Genomic DNA, 18,605 nt, shown 5'->3' with positions numbered 1-18,605 from the left:
TCACGTCTCACGCCTCAGAGCTGCTTTGAGGCTTTAAACAAAGTTAAAGATAAAACGTGTCGGCCGGCGTCTCCGAATCTCAGCGTGCTGTAACACTTGTGAAATACAGCGTTCAAAAGTGACACATTTCATAAAATCTGTTTTTTCCATTAGTGACGTGTTTCTCTCTGTAGATGTGTGAACTCTTATGATCACTGCAGGATATTTCTGTTAACTGTGTTTATTCTGCAGCACATTAAGCGTTCATTCATTCTCATTATCTGCTTCTGTGACTGGATGAGTATTTACACGTTAGTGGGGGAAAAAACTTTAGATTCTGCTAAATTATGCAGAGGTTTTGCTAAAGGCCTTTTTCTGGAGTTTGTTGGAAACGTGATGCAACGCTTTCAGTTCCTTACAGCGATGAGGTCATTCTGCTAAAACTCAGCTTTTCAGGGCTCGCCGGAGTCGGAACAGGTCTGCCTCGGCTGGGAGGGATCCTGAAAACTTCCGCTGCCTCTTTTACTTTGAGTTTCTCTTTTGGAGGTGGACGACCCAAACTGGGAGCGGCGAGGACGTCCCGCCTTTTGTTTCCCAGCAGCTCGTCTGCCATCTATAATTCATGCCGTGTAATGGGCGGCTGATATTTTGGGGAAACGCCATTTGCAAAAATCAATGGAACAAATAATGAGCAGCTGATGTCAAAGCTGCTGCTCAGACCTGAAAGCCTCACCGACAGAACGGGGGAAAGTCAAAAGCAGGCAGGAAAGGTGTTGGAAAGCTGCCGGATAATCTGATCTGAGTCCAAATTTAAGGCTGATTAATAAATAAATAATGTGCCCCCAACAAAAAATGAATTATTCAGTCGTTCAGCCGTCAAAAAAATCTTAGTAAATGTTGGCCCACATATTGAGATGCACATTTTGGGCAACTAATGACCTGAATCTAAATGATTGGCCGTCGACTCGGTTGAATTTTAAACGTGTGTGTGTGTGTGTGTGTGTGTGTGTGTGTGTGTGTGTGTGTGTGTGTCTCTCAGCACTCAATCATCAGTGTGAATATTTAAAGGGAAAACAGGAGTTGACCTCTTTCTCTCATTTTTTTTTACTGGTGAGTTCAATCAGCTTTGCGCGTCTGAAGGATTTACACTCTTTAACATAATCAAACGCTTTAATATTCAACACTGAAGCGCAAACTAATAATCCGTCGTTTTAATCATCAAAATTCAGATTCAGTTCTTTTCAGATGGTGTGATAAAGAAGATGTTGTAATATCTGGCGTAATGTTATATGTAGTCTGTTTTCATGATCATCCAGCACTCAGTGCCTCCTCTTCCTCGCCTGTCTGTCAGCAGGATCACAGAAAAACCACCGGCCCGGTTCTCGGGAATCTCGGTGGAGCACGGGCCGAGGAAGAACCCGTTACGTTTTGGAGCGGATCCTTGGCAAAAAAAAAATCTTATGACGACAACTCGAGTAAAATGTAGAAAAGTGATATTTCCACCTGCTTCGTCTGTCGCTGCAGCGGCCTCGTCACGCATGTTAAGCTAATAGCGAACTGTTAAAACGAAGCCGTCTGCATGCAGTCTGACTGTTTCTTAGTTTGCCACGAATCTTAAAATTTGGCAGATTCTTGTAAACTGATTCAAAGCAGCCCCAACCCCCCCCCACGGGGTAACTGACCTGCAGTGAGTCGCAGCAGCAGCAGAGGGAGGAGGACCGGAGGAGGAAGCACTGACACTGACTGATGATGATTCATTTTATTAACATTTTAGATTTGTTTCCACTGAGATATAACTGAGTTTATAACTAACCAACTTTACTGTTGCTGCTCTAGAAACAATATTTAGTTCTATTTAAAATATAAATCGGTTCTAATCCCCCCCCCCACAGCTGGTTAGTCCAGATCCCGTAACTATAATCTTTGTTTAACCAATGTTATTTTGTGATTATTATTATTATTATTATTTATGGCACACAGTGCAACTTCAGGACGTCAGTGAGCAGATTAGTTTCGCGTTCGTTCTTGCTAATGTCTGAGTGTCTGAGTGTGAGGTGACAAACTGCTGGCTGAACTTACGTCTGGTTTAACAAACAAACCGAAACGATCTGAACAGACTTTCCATTCAGGTCTGAAACTCTCTCAGGTTTGAATCCTCAGAGGAACAAACAGGAAGTCTAAACGTCCAGCGTCTGAGGTGTCGCTGCGTTAGTTGAGGAGGAGGAGGAGGAGGAGGAGGAGGTGGTGCAGGTCTCAGGCCGGTGGTAGGCTGCCGTGGATGTGAGAGCAGCTGTTCTGGACTGTGGATCAGGATTCAGTCGGTCTTGTGTGTCGGCAGTCACAGGCCGACGGTGCAGTTCTGCCGGAGGGCAGCTGGCGTCTCCTCGGTGTGTAAGTGGGTCTGGACAGAGTCCCGGGGATCTGAACCATAAACACATTGAGGAGCAGCAGCAGGAACGTTTCATGCTTCAGGTCCAGATTTCTGCTGTCAGCCGCTGCTTCTCTGCCTGCAGCCCCGCGGCTCGTGTTCCTGGACGGCCTGATGGTGGGAGGGGGCGCTAACAGACCCCCGTACTCCCCCTGCTGAGCTGCATCTAAACCGGATCGCTGTAATCTGGTTTGTTTCATGTGGAAACAGTCGGGACACGTTCGACGTCTTAAACTCGGGGCAGAGATGAGGAAAAACACCTAAAGCGACGTGAAGTGAAGAAATTCTCTCGACAGCTTTAAGTTTTTGTACACGTGAGAATCTTTGACCCTGTAAATACTGCATGTGAGGGGGAAAGACTGCAGAGCCGCAACTCAGGAAACACTGTAGTCACAACTCCACTGTAGTCACAACTCCACTCGGCTAACTAACACTAATATTAGCACTAGCTATAGTAGCCGACAGTATGAAACCGTGGGTCCCAAACCTTTAGACCACAACACCCCTTCAAAGGAAACCCAGCCCCCAATATAACATATACGCATGTATGGACACAGGTCGCTTTTAACTTCGTCGGACTTCATATTATTTCATGTCAGTATTAAGTTCCATAAGAGAGCCATTCTCGATCACTCAGTACAACAGGTGCTCTGCAGATCCACGGACAAACTGTGAATGAAATTAAATACGTTAAATATGTCTTTGAAATTAAAATGAGCTCATATTTAAGGTGAAAACAAACAAAAGAAGGTATTTTAAAGGGACATGTGACAGGAAGTTCCTTGTTTCCATGACACGCGATGCTGGCGACAGCAGCGACGGTGTCCGTTAGCCGTCAGCTGAGTCTGATTCTTCAGTCCTGTCAGACCGCGTTGAGGGCTGAGCTGCTCCGATGCTGAGCTGCTGTAAAACTCCCGAGGTGGAAAGCGCGTTGTGTTACTATGACAACCGGCCACCGTGCGTTGTGATGTCATTAGCTGCAGCACAACTGCATGTTAAACGAGTTTTCAGTACGAGATTTTGACATTTTGTGCTTTTTTCTGCTGTTTTAAAATGTTTGAAAACGTAGTTAATTTAAATGTCGCAGATTATTTTTTTATGTGGTGAACCTTTATTGAAAACACGTAATAAATGAACAGTGGTGTTGTTTATAGTTCACTCTTTCAGTTCTCTGCTCTGATTTAACGGGATATGAACATGTTTGTTTTCTTGAATTAAAGCGTTTTAGTTTTTAGTAACTAAATTAAAAAACTATCATCAGTGTTTCTGGATTTGTTTCCCCACAAAAAACTGAATCAGGAGTCTCTGCTTCCACACCAACATCGCTGCTGCCTCGCTGTCTCAATATGAATCGCTTTGGAAGTAGCATTAGATGCTAACGCTACGCTAACTCACTCATCGGCTCGTTATATAATCCAACGATTTTTGGATTTTCTGAGGTTGTTTTAGTCTCTGACTTCAGAAGAGACCCTCTTGAAGCCGTCTCACCTCCACCTGCAGTTTCTTTTAATGTGAATAAAATGTAAGTTGCTCTTCCACGTTACAGGACTTCAGTGTCCATCAGCGCTTCTGGACGGCTTTCGAGTTCACTAAATTCAGTTCGGTGCAGCTTGATTTGCGTTATGGTAAATATAAAGCTAATGTTTGTACTGCAGTTTTGTCTTTTTAGCCTTTAGTTGAATGCGTATGCTAAAATAATGGGCCAAATGTAACGTGCTGGGCTGTGGTTTGAAGCTGAGACGTGTCGGATCAGTCGGCCCTGGGAATGAGAGCGGGCCGGCCGCCTGGTGCTTTTTCTTTTCTTTCTCTTACTAAAGTCAAAACCTCCTCAAAGCGTCGCTGATGTCTCCGAGGACAGAAAACCTTCATCGCCGTCTGATGGGAGAAGAAAGAAAACGTCGTTTGGCATCAGAATATTTCCTTTTGTCTCACTTGTCAATCTTAAACAGAGACTTTCTCAGAGACCGGGGGCGGGGGGGGGCGTCCTCAGCAGGATTGGCTAACCTCTGTCCAGGGGAGGCCTGTCCAACACGTTAATTCCTCTATTGACAGATGTCCAATCAGAGCGTCCGGCTGCGATCAGTCCTGCATGTTAATGAGCTGCAGCCTCCGACAGACTGGGGGAACAAACATCCTCCATCAATCAATAACTTTACACATGAACTCACCAAAACACTTCTCTATGACCTGACCTGAGGTCTGTCCCACAGAACAAAACCATCTGTTGTCTAATTTTCTGAAAATGCAACAAATGTTGTCAAAATGTGAACTGGAGGCTGCGTGGCGTCTGCAGACGAGCTCATTTCAGCTTACTCCGATTTCATTTGCCCTTCAGGAACAACTCCACCTTCAGCTTTTATTTGGCTGAAATGAGAATATTTCATACACGTAGTTTACCGCAGTATTCTTTATTTCATGATGTTGAAGTGAAAATTATTAGCTAAACCTACATCAGCTAAAGAAATGACTGTAAACACAAACAGCATCTCTTCCTCTGGTTTACGTGTTTTTATCACCCGGATGAACAGAAGTTTTGTTTTCTTCCTCAAGTCGTCGAGCTTTTTGTTGCAGCTCTGCACGTTTCCAGCGATACCGGAGCCTCCTTAAGAGGCGGGGCATGTGTGAGTCTCTTCCTGATTGGATTATTGATAAAGACGCGTCCATCTTGTGGTGTTTAAAAAGGCTGTTCTATCAGGTGTTCTGTAAATCAGTCTGATGAAGACTCACCTGTCAGTCAACAGTCACTTCTGGTCACATGACTCACAGCAACACACCTGCAGAGACAGAACTGATAATTCACCTGTGGCTTCAAGGAGCAAAACTACAGTGAAAACGGTTTATAAGAATAAAAAGGACTGAGCCCAAACTGAGAGGTGGTGGTACTGGAAACATGTGAAAGTGTGAAGGCTGGATGTTTGTTTGTGTCTGAACAGGATTCAGCACATCAATCACACGATCAGGTGGGAAAATGTGGAGTGACACTTTATTTTCCAGCAGACGTGTCAGACAGTTTATTTATACAGCACCTTTCAACAAGGCAATTCAAAGTGCTTTACATGAGACAGACAGGCATTAAGACAAATATATAAGAAACACCAGGCGATATGTATAAAGACACAAATAAATAGGAGTTTAAAGAGTAAAACTAAATGAATAAAGAAGTTAAAATAGAACACGACAGGTGTAACTAATAAGCTCAATAACTGCTGTTTTTCACAGCATTAATAGATCCATCAGCTCCGCCTGTGACTTCCTTGCTTTGACAAGTCCATGTTGCTGTGAAAAAGGTCTATAAATCAGATTATTGTGAGGATTATAAACAAGAGTGCTCTGATTCTGGTGGTGAGTTCCAGACTCAGGTCAATAAGATTTATTCAGAAACAAAAAGAAACGTAAAGCACAAGATGGGGAAGCGTTAAGACAGGAAAGAAAAGGCAACGGCAGGAAAACACAAAATCTAAAGACACTTCTCAGTGTCTTTTGTGTAAAACTCATTCACTCATGCAAAACCTCATTTTGCATTTTGCAGAAACTCAAAGAGGGAAAAGACCATTTCATGCACATGATTTACAAACATGTGCTTTTGAATTATTAATTTGTGCACACGACCTGACTGAGAATAACATCAAAAGATGTCTAACATAACACGATGTTGTGTAACAAAGCAAGGCGGGTTTATTTGTGTGGCACATTTCAACAGCAAGCCACTCAAAGTGCTTTACATAAAACATAAAAGCAACATAGCACAACATAAAAAGACATTTAAAAACAATTAAAGAGTTAAATAGAAAGTAAATCAAGAGTAAAAGTTACAGTGCAGTGTAAGAGATGAATCATTATTGTTGGATGGTTCATATCGTAACAGAAGATCAGAAAGGTACTTTGGCCCCAAACCATTAGGTGCTTCATGAACCAACAGCAGTATTTTGAAATCAGTTCTTTGACAGACAGGAAGCCAGTGTAAAGACCTCAGAACTGGACTGATGTGATCCGCTTTCTTGGTCTTGGTGAGGACGCGAGCAGCAGCGTCTTCAGTTTTATCTTTGTTTAATTGAAGACAATTCTGGCACATCCAATCGTTGATTCGTTCAGTGCACTCAGCGCTTGTATTGTCCCCTGGTGACATCGCTATGTAAATTTGTGTGTCGTCTGCATAATTATGGTAACATATTTTGTTGTTTTCCATAATCTGAGCCAGTGGGAGCATGTAGATGTTAAACAGAAGAGGCCCCAGAATGGAGCCTTGGGGAACTCCACAGGTCATTTTTGTCCACTCAGATGTGTAATTACCTATAGACACAAAGTAGTCCCTGTCCTTTAAGTAGTGTTCAAACCAGTTTAATGTGCGAGAAAGTCCCACCCCATTTTTCCAGTCGGTCAGTAAAATGTTGTGGTCGACCGTGTCGAATGCAGCACTGAGATCCAACAGAAGAAGAAGGAAGCTGTTCTTTTTCAGTGATTTTCCTTAAAAGCGGGAGGTTTGATTTGGGCCTGTAACTGTTCAGTAGTGACGCGTCTAGTTCTTTTTAAGAGCGGCGTGATGACTGCAGTTTTCAGGGTCTGTGGGAAGACGCCTGAGAGAAGAGACGTGTTGACAGTCTGTAGATCTGAGGCCATGCAGTTAGAAATATTTTGAAAAAGCCTGTTGGCAGAATATCGAGGCAGCAGGAGGAGGATTTCAGATGTATAATGTCCTCCAGGTTTTTAAGGTTAATAAGATCAAACTGTGTCACGCTATTTGAACTGATTTTAAGTGGACATGCCCTGTACCTGATATAGAGACACTGACTGCCTGTCTAATTTTCTGAATTTTGTCAGTGAAGAAGGAGGCAAATTCATGGCAGGCCCTGGTGGATCGAAGTCCAGAGGCTACTGACACAGGAGGGTTTGTTAGCCTGTCGACAGCAGCAAACAGGGCACATGCATTATTATTGGTTTTGGCGACAGCAGCAGAGAGCGACATCAGTCACAACAACCTTAGAAATGTTCAGACCCTTGGAGATGATGTTGGGTGTGGGCTCCGTCACAAGCTGAGTCAGTCCTCTGCCCTGGAGGTTGTCAACATGGATGTTAAAATCACCAACAATGACTACACAGTCAAAGTCAATACAGATCACAAACAGCAGCTCAGTAAAGTCCCCCCATTTCCCAGGGAAATGTTTTAGTCTTGGGCTTTGCACCAAGAGTCTACCACCTGTTTCTCGGTTGTCTTGTTGGTGCTAATTAGCCGTGTGTTTGTCCACTGCTTTGAGTCCTAGTAAAGAGGTGTCGTTACCACATAGTCCACTCACTCCACGTTCACTTCTAACCGGTGGATTTTGGTTTCCAGCACTGCAATTTCCTGTAGAAGTGTGTGGAAGTTGTCTGTGGAGAAGGGGGCTTCTTGCTGCTAATTAGCTTTAGCTAAGTATCCAGCCACTGCAGTACAGGCTCGTGCTGTTTGTTGGTAGGCCGCACTCACGTAGTACTGAGGAGGTCACAGAAGTGCTGGAGATACGGCAGTGGCTTATTTTATCTGAATAAAGTGCAGTCCCAGTGATTTCTAAGTGTCCAGGCAGTAATGTTGTTCTCTTTGACATCGTTTTGTTAACTTGTGTGAATGATTCAGGTAGTTTCCTCCGTGACACCAGACTCTGTAGAAAAACACTGATTTCAGTTGATGAAAATGGTGTGAATGTTTTTCAGCTGTGAAAGGAATGAACTGTTACAGGACAACATGTGACACAAGGCAGAAGCATGTAAATGGAACAACTCGTTAGATGTTTCAGAAGTTTCCTCCTGTAATGACCAGAAATCACCCTCCACAGATTCCTGCTCCGTCCACGTTCACTTCCTGTGCTGACCCTGTTTGGTCACCAGAAGAAGAAGATCTTCTGCCAGTTTTCTGACTCGAAGCCTCATTTGGCTGCTGGATCAGAAATATTCAGAGGAATTTCTGCCAGATTTTTCCCAGGAATCATTTCATGTGGCGAGCCTCCCGCCCGCTCCCTGATCCAGTCGACTGTTTTCCCATGACATGTTTCCCTGTGTGGTTTCAGCCGCTGCCAGGATGTGGAGCAGCGACGAGCTTCAGAGCTGAGGACAGACATCAGAAGAGTTTGTAATGAAGGAAATGATTACTGCTCACCGGCAACATGTTTATTATCTGCATTATTTGCCCAATTGTGCTTTAACCAATAACAAATAAGAAATTATCTTCTGAACTTACAAAAATCACTCAGACGTTATGTACGTTATGTATAATTTAACAGTTGTGTTAATTTATACATAATTATTTTGTACATTTTAATCATCACAAGTTCAAATTTACTGGTAAAAATCCTAAATTGTTTATTTTTTTACAAAGGAGGTCAAACAAGACGTTCATGAAATGTTTCTCCAGAAGCCTCAAAGTGTTTTCTGAGAAGATAGTTTCCAGCGTGTTACAGATGAAACCAACAGGAAGTGAACTTTTGGGTCTCTAAGTTAGTTGTTGGCAGCTTTAGTTAACTTTTTATCAGGGTTAATCTAAAGGAGATCAAAGGTGTTTTAAATATGGTGATCGACACATGGATTTTACATTTCAGAACAAGAACAAAGTATAAAAAAACAGATTGACGAACTTAAATTGCAGCCGTCAGTTTGGCCAATCAAAGTGTTTCCTTCAGTCCAATAACACACAGGTGAAATGAATCACCTGGGGCGCGTTCAAGCTGAAAACGTGTGCACCGTTTTGCTACGGTTTCCCGGTTGAACGACATGTTTAGTCGAAGCGGTGTGCAACAGTGTGCAACGGGGCGTTTGGTGGGCGTGTCAGAGGTGTTACCCAATCACAGCGACATGAATACAAACCACTCCGTATTAAAGAGGCAGTGCGCTGGCGGTGTTCAAGGCATCACGTTTCCATTTAAATAAACGTTTTGCTACGGTTTCTCACGAGATCCTCGGGGTTCATCCTCCGGGGATCACGATTATCCACCGTGAATTTCCAGTACCTGTTGAGCTATCTGTTGGACATGATGTCATGTTACTAAAAACACGAGGACAAACCTTCATTTTCAAACAAAAACATTTCATTTAGCAGGTGAATAAAAAGCCACCCAACCTGTAAACAAACAGAGTTCTTATTTGACAGAAACGTGCGAGTGTGTCAGACTGTGAAACAACGAGGAAATAAAGAATCTGAGCTCCTTGTCTTCACAGGGAGGAGGTGAGAGATAACCCGAAAGACGAGTGTTGCAGCAGAGAGGGAAATAATTACTGCAGCAGTAATAAGCAGCAGAGTCTTAATAGGGTTCGGAGTTTGTTTGGAGCTCAGTTAATGTGTCTATTATTAGAGCAGAGATATTGAATCCACTGCGTGTTTTCAGGATAATTGTCTGTGCTGCCTCACTGTGCTCCAATAATAGGATGTAATAATGATCATCACACTATGTGGATGAAGCCGCCATGTAAACCACTTAGACAAGACATGATTACAGTTGTCTCACACAGTCAGTGGAAACTCGCTGACGGCTGCTGAGACTTATGGATTATTAGAAACCTTTCAGTATATTAAAAAGAACAGCACGAAGACAGGGCTGCGTGACAACGGCCCAACAACGAAATCTTTGCTTCTTTTCTCTCAAAGCTTGGCGACGATTCATCATTTTATTTTTAAAACTAAAACATGATTGAAATGTCACATTTTTTAAAATACAGCTTATTGTATTTCAGCTGCGTATCAGTTACACACCCGTGTAAGCGTTTTAGCAGTGAACACTTAAACACACCTTTGATGGTCCTGAAAATACAGAGTTTCAGGTTTTTCTCCCAGATGCCAAATAAGATTTTTGACTTTCGGGACATTTATCGGCTTGATGTTTTCTTCTTCTTCTCCTCGGTGTGTGACGGGTTTTGCAGCTGCAGGTAAATATTCCTCTGACTTCACACACTGTCAGCAGGTCAGACTGCAGAGCTGCAGCTGCTGCATCTGATGCACGAGTTGGTTTTTTTCAACTCGCAGAAAAATCACAATCCATCTCTGCACACGCTCAAATCCTCTCAGGACGGCTGCTGCTGCACTGGGTGTGTGTGTGTGTGTGTGTGTGTGTTGACAGCGCATGACGGCTGACCTTTATTCACACTTCGGTTTTTCTTTTTTTAAAAAAAAAAGATTTCATTCTCTTTTTTTCCGCCGCTGGAGTGAGGAGGTGGAGCGACCCTCCTCTTCTTCTTCATCCTCCTCTGAACCTTCACAGCAAAGTTAATGTAAGGCCACATCCCCTGACACACACACACACACACACACACACACACACACACACACACACGATGAACAGCATGTGGTTTTGACTTGAAGAGTTAAGAGTAAAAAAACGAGTCACAGTGTTGCTGCTGCTGTTTCATCCAGTTATCGTTCAGACAAACAGAAATATGTCGGACAATATGTGGAAAGAGCATTAAAGCATTCACACGTGCAGCTGATCAGGTTTTTATGGAGGTTCAGACCTCAGCCGTTGCCACGAATACCACCAATGCAGAAATCCTGACCCTTGACCCTGTAATCCATCTACGCCTGAGGCCGTGTTTAGACTGATGTCAGCCCCCCCCCTTTAAATGGGGCCACTGTGTTGAAGCCCAGCATGACCTAAACCATCTTTTAGCAAAGTGCTGCGTTGGCAAATGAATTACATGCAAACGCTCATTCGTGGTAGATCGTCTTGTAACATGAACGCTGTATTTCTGCAGTTTACTTGGTGATGAAATGAGGATAAAATCTCCGTGATAATATTCCAGATCTGTAAAATATTGTAAAACTCTGCGCAGGGTTTTCGTGGCCGACGTCTTCCAGATGAGCGAGTTTGTCGATTTTTCTCTGTACAGATAATCTCTTGCTGGCGTTTGCTGTTAAAACAGGTGATTTTGACAATAAAACACATAATGCGTATAAAAACTGCACTGCCAGCTCGATATTAGCTCGTATAGAATTTAAAGTTTGTTTCAGCTGAATCCTCTGGCCCCTCCCTAACTGTGATGTAACAGGCAAGACTCTGAGGTCTGCTACGTATGTTGACCCCCCCTCCTCGACTGTGGTAGCAGCTGCTGCACTGCAGGTATTAAAAGCAGAACGGTAGCTCCAGTTTGAGCCTCTCACACAGAGCTGCTGGTAGCGTTAGCATTAGCATTAGCAAGCCTGATGTACACTAGCGGAAAAACGTCGTACATGAAGGAGATTTATTCCTCTGCTGGGTCAGTAAACGCCACACATCAGCAGCTAGCTAGCTCAGCTACCACACAGCGACTCTCCCACAGGGACGTGAAGGATCTTCCAGTGAGTCAAAGCTCCGGCAGACTTCCTGTCTGTCCAGCAGAGACTCCGAGTCTGACAGCAGCTGCTGGTTAGCGCCGACTACCAGCTCTCCGTCTCTGTCCACGCTTACCACGTTACCCTTTAAGGTTTGGTTAGGTTTAGGGAAAGATCGGTTAAGGTTTGGGTTAAAATAATTACTATGTTAAGGTTAGGGGACCTTCGTCGTCATGGTTACAGTAATAACCACGTGGTTAAGGTTAGTGAACGATGGCGGTCATTGTTGAAAGAAACCAAGGTTGACTGTTGGTAGGAAACAGGAAGTGAACAGCGGTCTCTGGTGATTAATTTGATTCAGATTAATGCAATATGATGTAAACGCACCATTGTTGTCCAACATACTGCTGCAGCATCTTCCTCTGTGGACGTCAGCTGACGTGCATCAGATGTAGGCTGACTTGTTTTCTTTTTATAATTCTTAATGTTAAAGGGACAGTTCAAAATCAAACACACATATTTCCCTCTCACCTGTAGTGTCGTTTATCCATCTAGATTGTTCATGTTGAACTTAGTTCCCACATGAAGCCGCTCACAACAAACCTGTGGATTATCTTCAGTAACCGGGTCAGGATTTCTGGAAAGAGACGTTGCCGTTGTTGTTTAAAATGTAGTTTTTTGGCGCTTTGAGTGTCATACAGTCCCATTATATTCAAAACGTGCAGACATCTCTACGGCCGAGATCTCCAAAACTCGGCAGCTCGCACCAGAACTATCCCGATGGATAAACAGTGCTACAGGTGAGAGGAGGAATGTGTATTTTTGAGTTTGGGGTGAACTGACTAAAACATTTCAGATTCAAGCCAGATCTTCTTCTTTTCATAAACAGAGCGAAGCATTAACCAGGGGTGAAGGTTCAGTTCCCTCTCATACTACACACCAGAAGGTGTTTGTGGAAGGGTTTCCTCCACAGGAGCTGTTTTCCTGCTCACAGCTGACTGTTTCCTCAAACTACTCGGGTCAGTTCTGAGGTTTACAGATGCTCAGCTTCATCCAAAATCTGAGCCCCGCCTCCGACATGTGGGATGGGGGGTCGTAAAATGCTGCTGCATTTCCTCTTCTCAAACCAAAGAATAAAAAACCTCCACATATCCAGGACCGAGTTGACCCGGCATGTGACCCCGCGGACCGCAGCTCTGTGGTGGTTCTTGTGGTGGGTCCCGGTGCCCCCCCTCCATGTTCCTGGCTGTCGTTCCTCAGGGATTCCCCGACTTCTGTGAGAGTTTTCCGTCTGCAGGAACCCCTGACAGCAGTTTGAGTTTTCTTTCCTTTTTTTTTTTTTTTAAAAGAAAAACATCCAGACAGAGGCGACTTTTCTTTTTGTGTTTTGGAAATGTTGTTCTCATGAGTCTCTGAGGTGTAATCTGGATTTAATGTACAGCCAGCAGCAGTCGAAGAACAGGAAACCCTGCAGAGAGGATCAACAGGCAGAGTCCACACAGCTTTTCACTTACAGAGAAACAACATATCTGCTTCTGTAGTTTTGGTTTCTTTTGTCAGTTAGTTTTGGATTAAGGAAACAGATCCCTGAATACTTCCTCAAGGACCCCTGGAGCCTATCCAGGGGCCCCTAGCACTCTCTCAAGGACTCTTGGAACCCTCTTAGTGTCCCCTATGACCTCCTGAAGAACCAATAGATCCCTCTCATTGAGCCTATAGTTTCACGATGGATCCCTCATCAAAGACCCCTACAACACTTTCAAGAACCAAAGATGTCTCAAGGTTACTAGAACCCTCAGAACTTCCTCAAGAACCCCCTGGAAACCTTCTTAGGGGCCCCTAGAGCCTCTGAGAATATCCACGGGGAACCTTGAAACCCTGTCAAGTGACCCTAGAACCTCATCAAGGACCCCTGGAAGGTTCTTAAGGACTGCTTGAATCCTTGTAAGGACATAGAACTTCCCCAACAACCCTTTAAACCTCCTTAAGGGTCCCAACAACCCTTGCAAGGACTCCTAGTGACCCACGAACCTCTTAAAGTACCCCTGGATCTCTCCCAAGGGCCCACACTCTAGAACTCTGGAACACTCTCAAGGACCCCAAAATCATCTCACTGACTGCTGCAAGACCCCTAAAAGCCCCTCAGCCCCAGAAATCTTGTCGACAGTGAATGACATTAAAGTGTAGCTGTAATGGAGCTCTGTCAGCACGAGCACACAGTGTTCAGTTTATAGTATTTGTGTATATTTTATTATTACAGAACTTGGACTCAGACTGGAGGATCTCTGGTTCTGAGAGCTTTGAGCTCCATGTCAGAAAATGTAAATGTGACTGTAAATATTTGTCTTGCATGAGGCTGGATATTGAAAATATTAGCTCAGTTATTCTTATCAGGCAGAGAAAACACTCTGCGGTGCCTTCAGGGAACCTCAGACTCTGAGAACACATCAGACTGAAACATGATTTATCCGATTCAGACGCTGTATTTTTAGAAAACAGAAACCTCTCAGACGCTGAAACAAAGAGGCGGTCAGCTCTGGAGGGGGAAGCCTTTCTTTTCTTTCCCTCCGACGTGGAGGAATCCTCCGGGGAGCGAACACCTCGGGGGGGTTTAAATGAAGGTTCAACAACATCTAATATGGAAATGAACACGGCTGTTTTTCCTGTAAAGTGTCAGTTTTTTTCCTCCTGCTGTTGTCTTTAAAGTGAGCCGAACACTTTGCTTTCTTTTGATGTTATTGTGTTCTTCATTTCTTCATCGCCTCAGACGATGATATTTGTGTCGCTCCCCGGTGACAGTCGATATTAAAGATACAGCGTGAACACGATGATGAAACACAGGCAGGAAAGCCGACAACACGCTCACGGAAAACCTGTTAACCTCCATCAGCTGCTCAATATTTCTTCTTTTTTCTTTTCATTTCAGCTTCACGTGTGACTCCACTTCACCGAGAGCTGCTTTTCATCTCCAGGCGAGTGGAGACAAAGGAGGGCAGCAAAGGTTTTAACTAATTATGTTTCAGAAAGCAAATTAAACTGTAGAGCAGAAACTGAACAGGTTCATGTGATTACCATCAGATCAAAATGGGTTTTTAATGACTTTCGTACTTAATTATAATATTTTTTTTAGACCAGAAACATTACAAATATTTAGTGTTTTCAAACTAAAAGCCCAGCGCAGTCATTCAAAGGTCCGGATATTTAATTTGAAACAATGATGGAACAAATTAAGTATACTGAGTCTACAAATTAGTGTTTTAAAGAGACTGACTTCTACATTTCAAAGGGACAAATGACAAATTTAAGGGAATGAATGATCCGACATTTTCTCCCGACTCCTCTTGTTCTGGATACACAAATTTAATCCCTCACCTTTAACCCTTAAATGTTTACCTCATGTGTTCAGAGAGCTGAGTTGAATTACACCCCATCTAAGATATTCATCTAATTCAATTACACTAAAGTATTTGTTATTCCTCAAACTACTTCTTTTTAACTATTTTCTGGTGTCAAAATTGTTTCAAATCTTTTTTTCATGGTTGCTGGTAACGTTGTGTTTTCTTGTTTGGCCTCATTTTGTGTCACTGATATTAACAGACAAAAGTGGTTAAGTACTTTTACTCAAGTATTGAACTTGAGTATTTCCATTTCTACTCCATTACATTTATCTGACAGCTTTAGTTACTAGTTCCTTTGCAGATTAATATTTTACATTATAAAACATAAGCCTTGTGTAAGGTCTTGTGACCTCTTATATGAAATCAGTGTGTAGTCGTGTCTCTTCGTCGTGTTTCAGAGTCTGAGTCGTCATCAGTTCCACCAAAGAGACATTTCTCCTCTAAACTTCTCACATGGTTTCATTTCAATAACTGTTCAAATATTTCACTAAAAATCAAAGATTAGAGAAAAGTCCAGAAACTGAAAACTGATTTGTGTATCAGAACTGTGTATAAAGCAGTTAAAACTAGCTAACTGTGTATAAAGCAGTTAAAACTAGCTAACGGTGTATAACATAGTTAAAACTAGCTAACTGTGTATAAAGCAGTTAAAACTAGCTAACAGTATATAAAGCAGTTAAAACTAGCTAACGGTGTATAACATAGTTAAAACTAGCTAACTGTGTATAAAGCAGTTAAAACTAGCTAACAGTATATAAAGCAGTTAAAACTAGCTAACTGTGTATAAAGCAGTTAAAACTAGCTAACGGTGTATAACATAGTTAAAACTAGCTAACTGTGTATAAAGCAGTTAAAACTAGCTAACAGTATATAAAGCAGTTAAAACTAGCTAACTGTGTATAAAGCAGTTAAAACTAGCTAACGGTGTATAACATAGTTAAAACTAGCTAACTGTATATAAAGCAGTTAAAACTGGCTAACTATATAAAGCAGGTAAAACTAGCTAACTGTGTATAAAGCAGTTAAAACTAGCTAACAGTATATAAAGCAGTTAAAACTAGCTAACTGTATATAAAGCAGTTAAAACTAACTAACTGTATATAAAGTAGTTAAAACTAACTAGTTGTATATAAAGCATTTAAAACTAGCTAACTGTATATAAAGCAGTTAAAACTAGCTAACTGTATATAAAGCAGTTAAAACTAGCTAGTTGTATATAAAGCAGTTAAAACTAGCTAACAGTATATAAAGCAGTTAAAACTAGCTAACTGTATATAAAGCAGTTCAAATGAACTCAACTGATATATAATAATATATCAGTCACAGGGACATTTTACTGCATTTGAAGTATATTTTGATGCTAATACTAACATTTTGAATGCAGGACTTTTACATTGTTGAAATGGTACTTTTACTTAAAGCTGCAGTGTGAACCTCTGTCTCCCCCTTCTGGCAGTGAGAATAACTACACAAACACTGTCGACGCCTGCTGATGTTTGCCTACAGCGAGCTCCAGGCTCGTGTTCAGAAATAGTTACAGAAATACAGAGAAGTTTCCACAGTTCCGAGACAATAATCCATTATTAAGGTAGAGTAAATGTAACAGCTGCACAGCCTACTCCGAATATTTTACCAGCCTGTCCGAGAGCAGTAACGGGACGTCTGTGTCTGCCCTCAGGCCGCCTCTCAGCTCTCCAACGAGGAAAAGCTAAAGCTACACCAACGGTTATCTGTGTTTGTCCTCGCCGTAAATCACTTTCTTGTTTTCCCAGTAATCCTTCCTCTGAACGCCGAGTTTCTGTTTTATCTGGAGCATCAGAAGCTTTTCTTGGAGCTTCTTAGGTTTTCCTCCCAGCTGCTGCAGGCCACTGCGTCGCTGCGGTCGCTCCAGAGCCGTGTAGAGAGAGAGTTGCATCAACTCCGTTCAATTTCAATTCAAGTGGCTTACTGGTACGACTGCATGCAACACAACGTTGCCAAATCATATTAACACAAACTATGCGATCATAACAAACTAAATAAACCATAAACAGTTCTCAATAATAAACGTTCTCTCCAATGGACCTTTTTTTTTACAGTAATGGCGGACATGGCTCTGGGTTGCGCCCCGCTTCTGCTCTGGCAAACCAATCAATGCTGGTTGACGTAAAACGCATCATTACGGGTGCGCTTGCGCGGGAACGTCGCCACAGACACCAGATTTAAAAACTCCATATACTACGAATGCAGAGAGATTTACCTGGCGGTGACAGGGTTAATCAGCACTGTTTGGCAACAAGGGCTTGAATGTAACGGATGTTCATTTATATGTAAAAGTCCCGAACTCCAAATTAAGTAAAGGATCTTAGTACTTCTTCCACCTCTGAGTAAGAAGAATGGCCCATTTCAGAATAATATATATTACTGGATTATAATTATTAATGCATTAATGTGTTCATCACTTTAATGTTGCAGCTGGTGAAGGTGGAGCTCATTTTAACGACTTTATAAACTGCTGGGTAGCTTGTGAATAATAATGCAATAATAGTGCATTCATCAGCTGATCATGTTTTACCTAGTAACTATGTTGTCAGATACATGTAGTGCAGTAAAAGGTTCCCTCTGAGATGTAGTGGAGTCGAAGTATAAAGTAGCATAAAATGGAAATATTCAAGTAAAATACCTCAAAATTGTACTTGAGTACATATACTTACTACTTTCCACAACTGTGACTTCACATGAAGGGTTATGAAAGGTTATGACCCTCTGGTACAGAATTATTTATTGGTCGTAACAGAAGTAAAAACTGTGTGGCTCTCTGACCCTCCAGCTGAGGTTTCTGTGTCGCTCCTTCACTTTTCATATTTCACTGCCATCTCTCTGAAATCACATCCAGATGTTGTCATCGGCTCCCCGTCCTGCTTCCTGTGTCCAGTTCCCACCGAGCGCTGGAACGTGACACTTTCCCCTGGAAAATATAATAAAACAGAAAAAGCACTGTGCAGCTATTTCCTTTCATAAATCCTGCGGCGCTCTGCGTCGTACTGTAGCTCTCAGAGTACATTCAGAGTATTTTAATGGAAGAAGAGCTGCGCGGCTGTAAATCCACGTCGACAGCGACCGGCGGGCTTTCATCATCTACCTGACCCTCTGTGGATTTATGCCTGAACACGCTGCTCATGCATGTTATAACTCCTCCCATCCTCTCAGCAGCGAGGATCAGGTTTCCGTCCGTCCGTCTGTCCACCAGTAAACACCGGCCTCACCTGTCGACACACCTTTAGGATGTACCGTTGTGAAGAGGGCGGCGGCTTCATGACTCTTCTGGAGTCTTTACTCGCAGCTGAAACTCAGTTGGGTTCAAAAATAAAACATGAATCATGTTTCCATCAAATACATGTGAAACTATCTGTGTCTTTCTGGTGGATTTTTACTGTAACTTTCTTATATTAAACCTTTGTTTTTGCCCTAATTCATTGTTGACAGATGTTGGATGATGGAGGCAGTCTGAGGTATTAAGAAAACCAGATACTGCGTTCCAAGATGGCGTCCCATT

At 42.6% G+C, this 18,605-nt stretch overlaps 1 long non-coding RNA gene across 1 annotated transcript; it reads right to left on the bottom strand.

Moving 5' to 3' along the window:
- Window positions 1–5,378: 5,378 nt before the first annotated feature.
- On the bottom strand, window positions 5,379–18,344 carry LOC122880660. Its single transcript, XR_006378997.1, has 2 exons — window positions 17,764–18,344; window positions 5,379–8,482 (listed from the first exon to the last, which is right to left on the bottom strand). It is a non-coding gene; the product is annotated as an uncharacterized LOC122880660 (long non-coding RNA).
- Between the last annotated feature and the right edge of the window lie 261 nt (window positions 18,345–18,605).

This window comes from Siniperca chuatsi, linkage group LG8 (genome assembly GCF_020085105.1).
Source record: "Siniperca chuatsi isolate FFG_IHB_CAS linkage group LG8, ASM2008510v1, whole genome shotgun sequence".
Classification (NCBI taxonomy): Eukaryota; Metazoa; Chordata; class Actinopteri; order Centrarchiformes; family Sinipercidae; genus Siniperca; species Siniperca chuatsi.
Note: the sequence above shows the minus strand (reverse complement) of the source record. Positions and strands in the feature narration are given on the sequence as shown.